General features: G+C 30.3%; 3 long non-coding RNA genes across 11 annotated transcripts; 2 read left to right on the forward strand and 1 right to left on the reverse strand.

Annotated features, from left to right (window-relative positions):
* The first annotated feature begins 1,124 nt into the window (after nt 1-1,124).
* Nucleotides 1,125-3,724, forward strand: LOC145054722 (uncharacterized). 2 transcript variants are annotated; one of them, XR_013684890.1, is made up of 3 exons: nt 1,125-1,493; nt 1,730-2,307; nt 2,622-3,724. It is a non-coding gene; the product is annotated as an uncharacterized LOC145054722 (long non-coding RNA). The 2 variants fall into 2 exon arrangements; XR_013684889.1 differs by having other exon boundaries at nt 1,730-2,017.
* Nucleotides 3,725-8,088: 4,364 nt separating this feature from the next.
* LOC145054723 (uncharacterized) lies at nt 8,089-10,363 on the reverse strand. 8 transcript variants are annotated; one of them, XR_013684896.1, is made up of 8 exons: nt 10,102-10,363; nt 9,816-9,995; nt 9,694-9,729; nt 9,478-9,526; nt 9,333-9,390; nt 9,028-9,253; nt 8,662-8,752; nt 8,089-8,370 (listed from the first exon to the last, which is right to left on the reverse strand). It is a non-coding gene; the product is annotated as an uncharacterized LOC145054723 (long non-coding RNA). The 8 variants fall into 8 exon arrangements; XR_013684895.1 differs by having other exon boundaries at nt 9,028-9,390; XR_013684893.1 differs by lacking the exon at nt 9,333-9,390 and having other exon boundaries at nt 9,028-9,319; nt 9,406-9,526.
* Nucleotides 10,364-10,880: 517 nt separating this feature from the next.
* Nucleotides 10,881-13,211, forward strand: LOC145054725 (uncharacterized). Its single transcript, XR_013684900.1, has 2 exons — nt 10,881-11,277; nt 12,900-13,211. It is a non-coding gene; the product is annotated as an uncharacterized LOC145054725 (long non-coding RNA).
* The last annotated feature ends 249 nt before the right edge of the window (nt 13,212-13,460 follow it).

A 13,460-nucleotide genomic window follows, 5' to 3' on the forward strand; every position in this document is an offset into this window, starting at 1 on the left:
CGAAGGGTATTACAGTCATTTCATTATTCAGAGGGACCAAAAACGCAAACTAGCTCAAAAAAACCACCAATCCAAAAAAATCGTGGTTTTGACTAAAACCCCAAAAAATGCATACCACAGGGAACATTTTTGTAATTTTGTCATTTAATTATGTAAAAAGTATATTTTTGTAAAAACAAATTTACAAAAATATAACATTGTAAAATAATTTAAAAAAAAGAAACATGAAGTATTAAAAACATAAAAAGCAAAGTTGTAATAAAAGTTGGTAAAACTTTGAGAAATTGTTTAGATGGATTCATAAAAAAATTGTCAAAACGACTTAGATCGTAAAACATCTTTACACAAAAACAAATATGCAAAAAAAAGTTATTTTGTAAAAATAATATCCTGAAAAAACAAAGTCGTAAAAAAATTATAAAAAAAATATAAAAGAAAAACTTGCAAAAGTATATTTTTTTCTAAAGAAAACTAAGATCTAAAATATATATATAAAAATAATGATTTCATAAAAGATAAAAATAAATTTTTAAATAAATACATGAAAATGAAGATTTAAAAAAGTACTTTTGTGAAAGAAAGGGATGATCAATTATCAAACTTTTACTTTTAAGAATAGAAACGTATTCATACATAATAATTTTTTTTATAAAATAAATTTTGTTTTAAAATGTTGTATTGTATAATTTTATAAAAAAATAATTAATATATATGATAAAACGATAGTACGTACAAATAATTGTTTTTAAAATAAAAAAGAAGCGTATAACAACAGAATAACATGACTTTTGCTTAAAAGTTCGACGAAAACTATTGTTTACAAAGGGCCAAGCAAATTGTAACTAAGCATGTAGATAAGTAGATTGGTCATTATATATATATATATATATATATATATATATATATATATATATATATATATATATATATATATATATATATATATATATATATATATATATTAAAATTTTCTGATGTTAGCTACAGTAAACTTGCCATCATTTTCACATATATGGTCCATATCTTTGGCTCTTTTCGTATATTATCCCTATGTTTTTTAGGGATTTTCATTTTGCTCCTCCTAACTCTTTTTTTCCCCCCTGTGTTCTCATTCGTCTTTTTTTTTTTTTCCTTATAATCTGTCATTGTACCGTCCCGTTTTGCATGTGGATGGTACCGTTTTCGACGCGTGTTCCGTTTTGGACATGAGTTTTGCTCCGATGATTTCATAACTTACTCTAATTCAATCGGGATGAGTACACCTCCTCAACTACTGCTTTAATCCTCATCTCCTCCGATTTAATCGACTGAAGCTTAGCGGCCCAAAAAAACCTTTCTGTTCCCCAGCATGGAACCATTTACGCGATGCTTCGCAGGGTCTAGCTTCTTTGCGCAGCCAAGTTCCACAGCGAATGGAAATTATCGGCTTTCTTCCGGTTGACCGGACCCAAAGTCGAAATGAAATAAATTGAAGACAGACATCGGCTCTTTAGGTGCGTTTTCCATCATCTTTTCTCTCCCTCTTTCTGAAATTCCAAGCCAATGAAGATAAAAGTTTAGTTGATTTTGATAAGAAGGAAACTCCATGAACCACTGCACAAGCCATTTTTCTCTAAACCACTACAATCGACTTTCTTATTTTTGAACTTTTAGGTTAATTTTTTGACTTTTAGGAAAGAAATATCATTTCACATGTCTCAAATTGAAAATTGTTTATGTTACCTTGCAGACTATATCTTTTGCGACGACATGGGATAGCTTTTTGGTATATCAATTTTGCTTACAGGTTTCATTGGAGATAGGAGGTCAGATATAGCTAGATTTTTTATTCTATTGGTTTTAGCATGCAAGGTGTTTGTTGATATGCCTCAAAGGGATGATAATCGTACTTCAAATCTTTTTATTTTATCGTTTACCCTTTTCAACGATCTTTTGGTAGGCTGTTGCAGGTATTGACTTACATCAACTTCTAGCTTTTGGTATTGGAGAAATTTCCTTAAACTTTGTTGTGAAACAGGTATCCCTGCTACACCTGCTATCCTTTTCTGTTGTAATAAGTTCTTTTTGTTTGTTAGTATGTGGATATCTGCTCCATTAATGCACCTAATGTGTGATTAACTCTAATTTATGTGAACAACAATGACAAGAATCTCCTTCAAATATAAATGATTCACAAGTGGTTCTCCACCTTAGAAAATGGTTCTGGTTTTCAAATGTATATGATATGTATTGTTGTGATTGAAAACAGTTATCACATTAAGCTATAACAGCTTCTTACAAGAATAAAAAAATGTTGAAACAGGAAAGGTAACGACATTATTCTCTTATCCATCTATCAACATTCCTATTTACTTGAAAGAAACTGAAAGGGTAATCAACACGGGGTTCCTTTTGCTTCTTCTTCAAAATGATTGATAATATGGTTTTTTTTGGTGAACGATGTAGGCTCAATTTTTAATGTGAATTCATTTATATGTACCAAATCAATTCATGTTTTATATACTCCATTCACTCATTGTCCCACTTCATCCATACTAGACTTGGTTAGGAAAAAAAAATAGCTCCTTATTATGCTTCATATTTACGTGGTAATTAACAATAATTTATCTATTTTTTTACAGGTATGTGTTGCTATTCTATCCAACTCAACTCGCCTAGACGTTAAAAATGAAAAGTAGACACCATTTTTATAATTTCCTCTATAAGCGATCAATACCTCATAATATTTATCATTAGTTTTTCTTATCATAAAATTTCTTCAACTAATTTTTAGGCACTTAATTTTTTTGGCAATCTTGGCATCTTTAAAAAATAGAAAAAGAATAAAAAACTTAATTGTTTTTTTTTTCTAATTTCGGTTTCTAAATATAAGAAAAACATTTACACAGGTTTACCAAATCTGACTTTTGATTTATTTGTCTATTGAAAAATGGGAAACGAGACTGGAAAGATAGAAAAAGTGGTAGGTCACTGATGTAGACATTTGCACTATGTGCAATTTATCTCTTAATAAGATCTCAAAATTGAGAAACAAATACCGGTAGAAAAGGCACCATTTTCATTTGGGATCACAATTCAACCATATTAAAAACAAATATTTATAAAAAATGGTCGATTGTAATTTTTATTCAACTTTTGTTCCATGTTTTTTCTGACCAATTGATATGCAATTTTTTTCATTAAGATCTGTCACTGTTGGTTTTTATACAATTTTTTCATCATCTGTTATGACTTCTCCATTTTTCGCATCTTCATTATTATATGAGTTCATAGTTCCAGTTTTGAGGTTGATTGTTTTTTCAGTGATATGTTTCTTCACATCTTGAAACACCGATATTCAAGACAACTTTAGAAATGATGAAATCCATCATATATGGGTTTTGGCGGTTTTTTGACGAAATTGACTCAATTCAATTCCGTCAATTGAGCAACCAAACGGATCATTAAATGGAATCTTACATTTGAATATCATTGCATTCCGCCAGAATCGGTGAATAAAACAGTATCCTTACACCATATTTGTTGTGTATCCCAGGAGAATCTAACAGAATTGGAATCTAGGATTCCATTCCATTTTGTTTTTGTCTACTAGATTTATCTAGATTTTTGTTGATACATACGTGTTTTACCTCATGGATTCCAACATAATCCAATGTAATTGGAATCCAACATTCTATTGCATTACATGTTTGGTAGCCAAAAGGTATACAATTCAATTTTCACACGATTGAGGGAATATCACATTTCCCATGTCACTACCATTGGGAAGAAGTAATTTATTTTTGTTATAACGGTTTGATGCACAGGTGCTTCTTCAGACCGATCTTCTTTCTCTCCTGTAAGAGGAAGCTACCTTCTCAACATGATGATTTTGTACTGTGAATCTCTTTAATATGAAGTAATTACTCATCTAATGAATTTGAATAATGCAATCTATTTCACACAATATGGTAATTTTAGGTTTTACCATATGATTCCAAGGCATTAGCTTTCATAGTGTCTGCATTTTTGCCTACTTTTTTAAACAGGTCTTGACAAAGTGAAAGCATATGAGAATAAAAAATAAAAAAATATATTCCGGAATTTCCAGAAAAAGTACGAACGGACAACAATTCCGGAATTTCGAGAAAAAAATCATTTTTAGTTAAATTTAACAAAAAAATTAAAAAAACATAGTAATGTAAACTATATATGATATTAATATATAAAATTAGACCTTTATTGAAAAACGGTGATATTAAACATTTCGAAATATTGCATTTGACAAAAAAATATAGATTTCTTTGAAAATTAAAATAAAAAAATATAAATACTCCGGAATAGGAACACTAGTTCGGAATAAGGGAATGTCCACATTTTCAATACGACATTTTCAATATGACATTACATTTATTGCAGCATACCATCTCCACTCAGTTTGTGTATTTTTAACTATGTGTCAAGTGCGTCTATCCTTTTACAATGTCGTCATTTGAGCTTTTCCTGCCCCTCGTGAAGCGAGGGTATCCTACTAGTTTCCTTCTGAATACCCAAATTTGTTTTTTAAATAATACCAAATATACAATGCAGTCACGTACTCACACTTCAAATAAAACAAAACCCTTCGTTTTCTTCTTATGAACGACGACTCGATAGTTGACGCAAACTTGCAAAGGGAATACGACGCTGAAGCTGAAGTCCAGAACCGTCATCACAATTCTCAGTTTCTCCCTATCACAGGGAATGAAATTAAAAAAGTACATAACATATTGTAATGATTTGTATTGTTATTATATATGTAGTTGTTAATTGTGTCGAGTATTTTCCTACCCGATTCTTTATTAAACCAACCAACATGTAAAAAAAATTATCAATAAGTGTCAATTAAGAAATTTTCGGGTATACCTGATTATTACCCGACCCGACCTCAAACCCGAATACCCGAAACCTGAAAACCCGAATTACAATATAGGTCGGGTATCGGGTACTATTTTCTTAAGGAAATACCCGTTCTACCCGACCCGTTGTACCGAAACCCGAAAATTTTACCCGTTCGACACCCCTAGTATAGGATAGCTTAATCTTTTGTACGTGAGTAAATTACATGAATGGTCCCTATGGTTTGGGGTAATTTGCGTGCTTGGTCCCTAACTTATTTTTTTAACTCGAAAGGTCCCTATGGTTTGTTTTTGTTACGCGTTTGTCCCTACTGTTTATTTTTGTTATGCGTTTGGTCCCTGTCTTGTCTAAAAAGACTATTATTTAAAGAGAAAAAAAAATGATGGAGTAGGTGAGGTAAGGTGACGGGGTGAGATTATGGGTGTGTTTATTTAAATAAATTAAAAAAAATCAAGGGCATAATAGTCTTTTTAGGTAAGATAGGGACCAAACGCGTAACAAAAACAAACAGTAGGGATCTTCCGAGTTAAAAAAATAAGTTAGGACCAAACGCGTAAATTACCCTAAACCATAGGGACCATTCGTATAATTTACTCTTTGTACGTCGTATATTTAAGCAAAACCTATTTTATAAAATATTAAAACAGAAATTTTATATGTACCCCTAAATTGCTTAACATATTTAATAATTTATATAAATGAACAATTTATATAAATGAACGATATACATATAGTAGCATCCTACTAGAATTTCAAATAAAAATGGAATGAGAGATTTAACAAATATATGAAATTCTTTGAGTAACAAAGCCCTTTTTGATTATCTATTTATAAATGGGATTCTCTGAAAGCATTTAATTATTATTTTATTTTGATTTATAAATTACATCTTTATATTTTGATGATTAATTAGTTCATTAGTATTTAATAAATTTTCTTTTAGTATTTTATTTGTTGAGGCTAATATATGTTGTGTCGAGGCTTTGTAAGATAATTTTATCTTTTATTGGTGGTTTTTTATTTTATTTCAATTTACAGATTACATCAACATAATAATCGGTACTCGGTGTTCATAATTTTAAATAATTTAATAATTCACCTTGTTGATTAGTCAAAAAGATGGAAAATATTCGGTACTCATAATTCTTTTGATTTTTTGATGGTATAATATGAGGTCCAAATTCTTGTTGCGTATCCTTTTTACTATTTAATATTATAATCAAATTCTTTAAACATTTATATATATATATATATATATATATATATATATATATATATATATATATATATATATATATATATATATATATATATATACACACACACTAGTGGTGTACCCGCACAAAGCGGCGGCGACAGACATATCTCTCGACAATTAGTTACATTCAATACTTGTGTTGGTTAAGAGATATGCAATATATCTCCATCAGCGGTTTTCACGCGGAGGTGGAGACCGTTATCAGAAAGGAAAAAGTGATGTGATGGTGTGTATTTGCATTGGTGCGGTGGATTGTGGTTATTTGTTCGTTTATTAATAATTTTATTTCAAAATTAGTTTTATCTGTTTATGTTAGACTTAGTACTAATTAGCTATGATGTTCGTTTATTGATTTTTATTTCTGATTATTAATCTTTAATTGGTTTGTATACCACATCACAATAGTTTTTTGGGAGACTTATATTGTTGATAAATTGTTATAATTTGCACAATCCAGCAGGTGGCGACAATGAATAGTTTTTTTCGGCAATTTTTTTTTCCGTGAGTAGTTTCTTTCAGAGTTTAGGTTTACGATTTAGTGATTGAAGTTTTTAAGGTTTACAATATCTAACTGGAAAGTTCTATTAATATTATAAATACGAATTCTAATCGAAGTCTATAAGTATTTTACTAATATTTTATCATGAAAATGTCATTTTGGTGGTAATGCCATCTTTATTTATTCGGATAAAACTTTAAGTACCAACGACAAATAGTTTTGTTTTGACAAATACGTTGTTATACTGTTTTTTTAGGATTTTTAACCAAATATATAAAGTCTTCGATTTTTCAGTTCTATTTTGATTGATGTTTTTTTCATCAAACAGGACAACTGGAAACTTGTAATTATTATTATTTTTGAAAGTTAGCATATCAATATTAGTAAAACAAATATTGTTATTTATGTCATTGTTTAATGTGGCTGATGGTGATTTGTCTCTTGTTGACAAATAACTCACTTTTAACAGGTGATGAATAAATTTGTTTTATAGGACATTGGGTATTTTGAACATTTTAATGTACTACAAACCCAACCATTTGTAGTATACAACCTTATCTTTAATTATTTTTTTCTAAAAAATAATTTACTTTTACAAAAAAAAAAAAAATTTAAAACATCTTTATTATCCACTAAGAATTAAGTTCCAGTTTTTTGTCTAAAAAACTCATTAAAATAAAAAAATCAAATAATAAAAATACTTTTTTTTAAACATTCCAATTTCTTGTCTAGAAAAGCTCACTAAAAATAAAAATGAAATAACAATAATATTTTTGTAAATATTAGAAGTTCAACATGTCTTCTTTCACATCTCCGTTTTAAATATATAATATAAAATTTGTTTTCATATCTTGATTTGGTTACCTACATGAAGATTTATATGGTTGATTTTAGCTCATACTTTGACTGATTTACCATACACTCGTATATGTTCTTGACATATATATACACGACATGTCTATTTTTTTAACAAAAAAAAAAAAAAAAAAAAAAAGACACGGTTTGCAACTCTTTGGATTTTGTATCCTCTATGCTTAGATTTTCTTATTTTGCATTGTATATCTGATACACAGAGGGGTTGTTCAACACAACTCTAACTATTGGTTTATCAAAAACAAATATTTCATATGAATCCAAATTTGTTAGTGGCTTGGATAAACTCACCCATTTATGTATGGTGGTGGCTTACTTATCAAATCCAAAAGAGTTGAATTGTATGTAAATAGACTACCGTTATTTTGATGTTGAAAGATTATCTTCAATAGTTCCAGCTTTTATATATATACCACCACTAAACCTTTTTGGACCTAAAAGCTTTGAATTTCTCTTTGTGGATATTAACTACAGAGAGGGTATCAATGTGAATTGTGAATTGTGATAAATTATATAAACGAACGAAAAATTAATAGAACTAAACAAAAACTAAATGTCTCTTACGAATAAGAAACTTAGCTAACAAAACACCTACAAAACTACATAAAAAAAAAAAAAGAATAACACCATGTTAAGAGGAGGATTTCAACAAATCAGAAGAAGAAAACTATGTCTTCAAACAGTTGAACTTGCACATTTTTTACTCATAGTTTGAAAACCAAAATAAATTTGGATACCTATTCATTTTGTTCTCAATGTTTGAGGGTTCCTTTCATGTTACAGACCTCTAGCTGCCAACAATTTTTTTGCTTTAGATGGATGATCTAAGAAATGTAAATCCCATGTGCAGCAACATATGTTCCTGCAAGTGTCCAAGATCTATTAGTGCCTATAATTTAGCTTGGATATAACATAATATGTGAGAAAAAATAAATATGTTTCAAATACAAAGATTACATCAATGACATCCCTAAGAAGCTAGAAAATTCAATATCTACTTCACATTCGAAATAAATAACATGTCATTGCAATTGAAGATTTGAGATCTACTTCACAGTCAGAAGTTGAAAACTAAGAAGCCAGAAAGTAGATGAAAGGGTATTTTTGTAAATACTTGTACAACATTAATAAAGTTGGATTCAAAACACCTAACCTTGAGTTGGTAGACTGGGTACTGATGATGTACAAACAATAGTTGCATGGACTGAAGAAGAGGCAACAACATTGACATTGGCTTTTGCAGGCTGAAAGTGATGCAAATAGAATAACACGTAACAATTAGTCATAAGATTAAACACTTAACCAATGATAATCATAGAAGTTGGGTTACGAAATTTTGGCTAATGCCATCGATTTTGGCTAAATTTTGCACATTTCTTCTAGATTCATCATAACGTGAGCAATGATTATTGTTTTCTTTTGTCATATTAATGATTTAACAAAATAAGAAGAAAGACACACACACACAAAAATCGAGAATACATGAAACAGAAAAAAAAAAAATCTTTCTTTAAATTACCATCTTCATATGAATTGCTCCTCTTTCTCTGGTTTTGAATGGTGTTTTCAAATAATAATAATAACCCAATATTCTGCATCTGATTCATCTTTAACTTTATCCAATCCATGATCATCACTCTCTAGAAACCCCCCTTTTTTTTTGTCTAAACCCATTTGATGATTGTCTTCTCCATATGCTTTCACCATTGTTATCATTGTAAGTATCCACATATGAGCGTGAATCACTATATAGTACATATTGTTATACAATCAAAGGCTCCTCTTTTAAAGTACATCAAAAGTTCCAAATCCTAAATAACAAACCCGATTTTAATAAGGTTCTGGTTCATTTTCATCTAGACATGAAAAGCCTCTTTCAAACCTAAAGAAAACATACCAATGAGATTGTGAAATCGAATCTGTTAAACCAAAACTACCACATTCAGATAGGGAAATGAAGAAATTGAACCTATGAAACCCTCTGATTCATTTCGCTTTCTTACTCCAGATTCCACTTCCTGCAAAATTTTTACACAAATTCTGAAACCAAATAAAATATGAGTCTTTGTAAACAACTCCAAGAAACACATATACACATTAAGTCATATCAGATTGCATCATAATCAAATATTTATGCAATTAAACAAAAATGGAGCCTTTAAATGGTGAAAGAGGAAATAATTACCTCCTCTATGGAAATATTCTCCATAAATTGCATACCCTGCAATTAAAAGACAAAACTTCCAACATAAAGATAAACATTAAGAAGGTCAGTGAAGGGGTAAATCATTTGATAGAATTTCTTACCTGTAAGGTGGTAAATACGAATATAAGATGTGAATGCCATGAATCTAGGATTTGGTTAGAGAGAAAATGAAGATGAAGGATAAGATTCAAATGATCAGTAATGGTGGTGAATGTCATGATGACCGCTGCCCATTGTGGTGGCGTGCAGTGACATGGGTGGAGATGTGAGCACCGTTATATCTACATAATCCATGTACATGGAACCCCGACTTTCATTTATACACAACAAAATCTCATTATTCCATAAAATCAAATGAAAACTTGAATAAAAAGGAAGCACACGAACCTAGAAATTAAACAAACAACCGATAATGGCGTTTGAGCCGAGTGGCGGTGGTTAGGGTTAGGGTTCTTAGAGGCGACAACTTTGATGCGATGGTGGTGAAAGTTTATCATTTCTTGATTATCGAAGGTGCTGGTGAAGCTTCCCGTTTGTAGTGATGTACTCGACGGTTGATATCACGGATCATAGAGAAAAAGTAATAAAAGGAAATGAATTAGAAGATAGCGAAAACGTATAACTTGAATTTATCATAGAGGAAGACAGAAGGGGGGGGGGGGGGGGGGGGGGGGAGAATCAGAGTTTTCGAATTTGGGATTTATTTACTGAGATATAGGCTAAAGACCAGGTCAAAATAAACAGAGATAACAGAGAAGGATAAGAAGTCGGGTATGTATTGCATTTGGTATTTATACATATTGCATTACATTTTGTACCATTTAATTTAAATTGGATACGTCAAAATTTTAAGGAGCTGGAATGCTGGATCAAAAACTCAAAATTATTTAAATACTAATTTAATCCCTCTTTAATCCTGAAAGTAAGGAAATACTGATTTAAAAGTGTTGTTAATACTTGTATATGTAGCATTATAATTTGTAAGATAGATATATAATATTATTATATTAATGATTAGTTGTACTTTAAGCTAAAAGACTTGAATGTCTTAAAAAATATTATTATTATAATGAATCTATTTATAGAAATAATGAGATTTCTATTATAAGGTTATATATATATATATATATATAAATCCCTATTTTTCTCCTTCCTCCAAACTCCAATTCACATGGTTTATTGGACGCCACATCGATTACCATCTAAACGATGCCATGGAGATCAATGTCGATTCATCACAACATCTTACAACGCTTATTCTCCTCCTCTACATTCGCACCATCTTTTCGGTCAGAGGCACCTATTTTCAACCACCGTATACCTTTTTTTTCCCTCTTCGCTCTTCTGTTTTAGTCGTCTTTCTTTGCGTCTTTTCCCAACTATCCAACAGTCGTCTCTCTCTGGCATTTTCATGTTTCTTTCTTGACTTAAGAGGGAATTTTAATTTAACGGAAAAGGTGAGGTGGAGGACGGTGGTCGATGGAGCGGCACCAAATAAATATTGCATGAGCGGGTTGAAAGTCTGCTGCTTTTCTACCCTCTGCGCCACGCCTACGCTTGTTGGTATGTACATTCATCCGCTATCTCTCTTTTTTCCCCAACGATGCACTAAATCAAATTTATGGTTTGTATTTGACTTTGGTTTTCATTTAATAAACATTGTAGTGTTAAAATCCGAACGCTCTCATATTCTCCTACTTTCTGCCTCTGTTATTCCTTCATGGTCTAAGGTCTCAATTTATACATCTCTCTCCCTTTGAGTTGTTTCAAACCATAAACCCTAGAAATTACTTCCTTGGTTCAGCCACCCAGTGTTCTTCATCAATTTCAATTGAAAACTTAAAATCCTCAAGTGTCTAAAATCACATGTGGATGTATGGTTTATAAGTTACATTTTTTAACCCTATTTCATTATCTTCTTGAAACAAAAGAAATTGAATTATGATATAACATGGTTGAACGCTAGATGGAAATGAGGGGCAGAACTGATTGATCAACAACACGGTTGAATCTCCGACATGGGACAAATTTGATATATTAATGATTATGATTTAATAAAGGAAAACAAGGAGTTCTCTGTATGTTGGGTTGAACGGGTAAAATCAATATTTCGATTATATACCACTGTCCGACAAGAAAAAAAAATTGGTACCATTTTAATTTCACTTTATCTTATCCATCATTTTTGCAATCTCATTTTCCCATCTCTCATTTTTTGTTGTAGTTTTAATTCTTAAAAACTAGGCAATAACAGAATATTGCGATGGATTTGATGGAACTATTGTTTCGGATCTAGGATTTTTGTAGGCAAAAATATTTTCTTCAATCTTCAACCATTTTTAGATTGATTTTTAGTTGGTTATGAAATTTTTAACAATTTCATTGCTTGAAACTTGTGGGTTCTATTTGTTGTTAGATTTTGTCATTTTCATGTATCTTCCATAATCAATCTACATTTTTCTCAATTTCATTTGTTTTCATTGAATTCTCGACATCAGTTTTATAATTACAATAGTTTCATCGCAATTCTTTCATTGGTATTTGATATTTTAAATTGAAATGTGGTTTTTTATTTGATGGTAATGTTGTTTTGATGTATGTAATGTGACTTACATAATGAGTTTCAAATGGTTGATCTCTTAATTTGCTTTAAAGATAATTTGACTTTTTACTTTATGTTGATGGTTTAATTGAACATGAGGATTACATATCATATGTTTTATGATATTTTAATTTATGATTTAAATCATATCACCCTTCATCTTTTATGTTCGCTAAGGGCCAGAGTCCCAAGATAATCACTGAACAATACAAACTATCATTCTATGATATTTACAACTATTTTTTGTATTTGCATGTTTGGATTCCCAAGTTTGCTCGTCACATATCTGATGAAGACTTTGTGGTAAAAAACATTGCTAACATGCTCTACCCTTAAGATTCTTCTGTAGTTGGTAACTAGGAAAACAAAAAGACATTCCTTACACTACCTAGGTGATTTCCTATTATTTATGTACACTAGAGAAACTCATAGTAGTGATTTTGGGCAGAACAGTCATTGTCTTGGGTTATTATAACCTTTTTACTACTTGTTGAAGATTGTATAAAAACATTGATCATGATGTCTTTGTGTTTTTGGGTGAGATTTTTCTTGATTTTGTTTTGATCTTTTTATGATATTCTAGATGCTTCATCTTCATTTTAAAGAAACTGAAGATTACATGTTTATGAAGCAAGTGAATGCCCTCATATGTGCTCTCTTGTTGGATATATGAAGTTATAACTCATTGCACTTCCGTTACCAGCAATTGTAGTGCAGGCTATTGAACCTTTAGCCCTCATAATAGAGACAACTTGCATCAGTATGTTATTTATATGTAAGATAAATTGATTAATTTATTAAATTCAACAAAATTAGTTGTTTTTTTATTTTTTGCGTATGTGTGTGTTTTATGCTATACAGTGAAAAATAATAAAATGTGTCATTCACAGGCTCATACAGTTCGCTTCTGTTTGTCTCTATATCAAATATTAAAATTGCTTCAAAGCTACTTTGCATTTCTCTTGTGAGTGTTGCCACTTCTTTTGAAGGGGAATATTCTATCAAGAACTCTGATAACATGTCAAACAAAGGTCATAGAATTTATACCTTTTTCTTGATTTCATGTAAATTTTACCTAATTATGTTAAATTTTCACTTTGTGATCATGGAAAAGAAAAAAAAATGAGCATCCAAATGACAATGA

This window comes from Lactuca serriola, chromosome 5, assembly GCF_051521515.1.
Source record: "Lactuca serriola cultivar US96UC23 chromosome 5, Lser_US96UC23_V15, whole genome shotgun sequence".
NCBI lineage: Eukaryota > Viridiplantae > Streptophyta > Magnoliopsida > Asterales > Asteraceae > Lactuca > Lactuca serriola.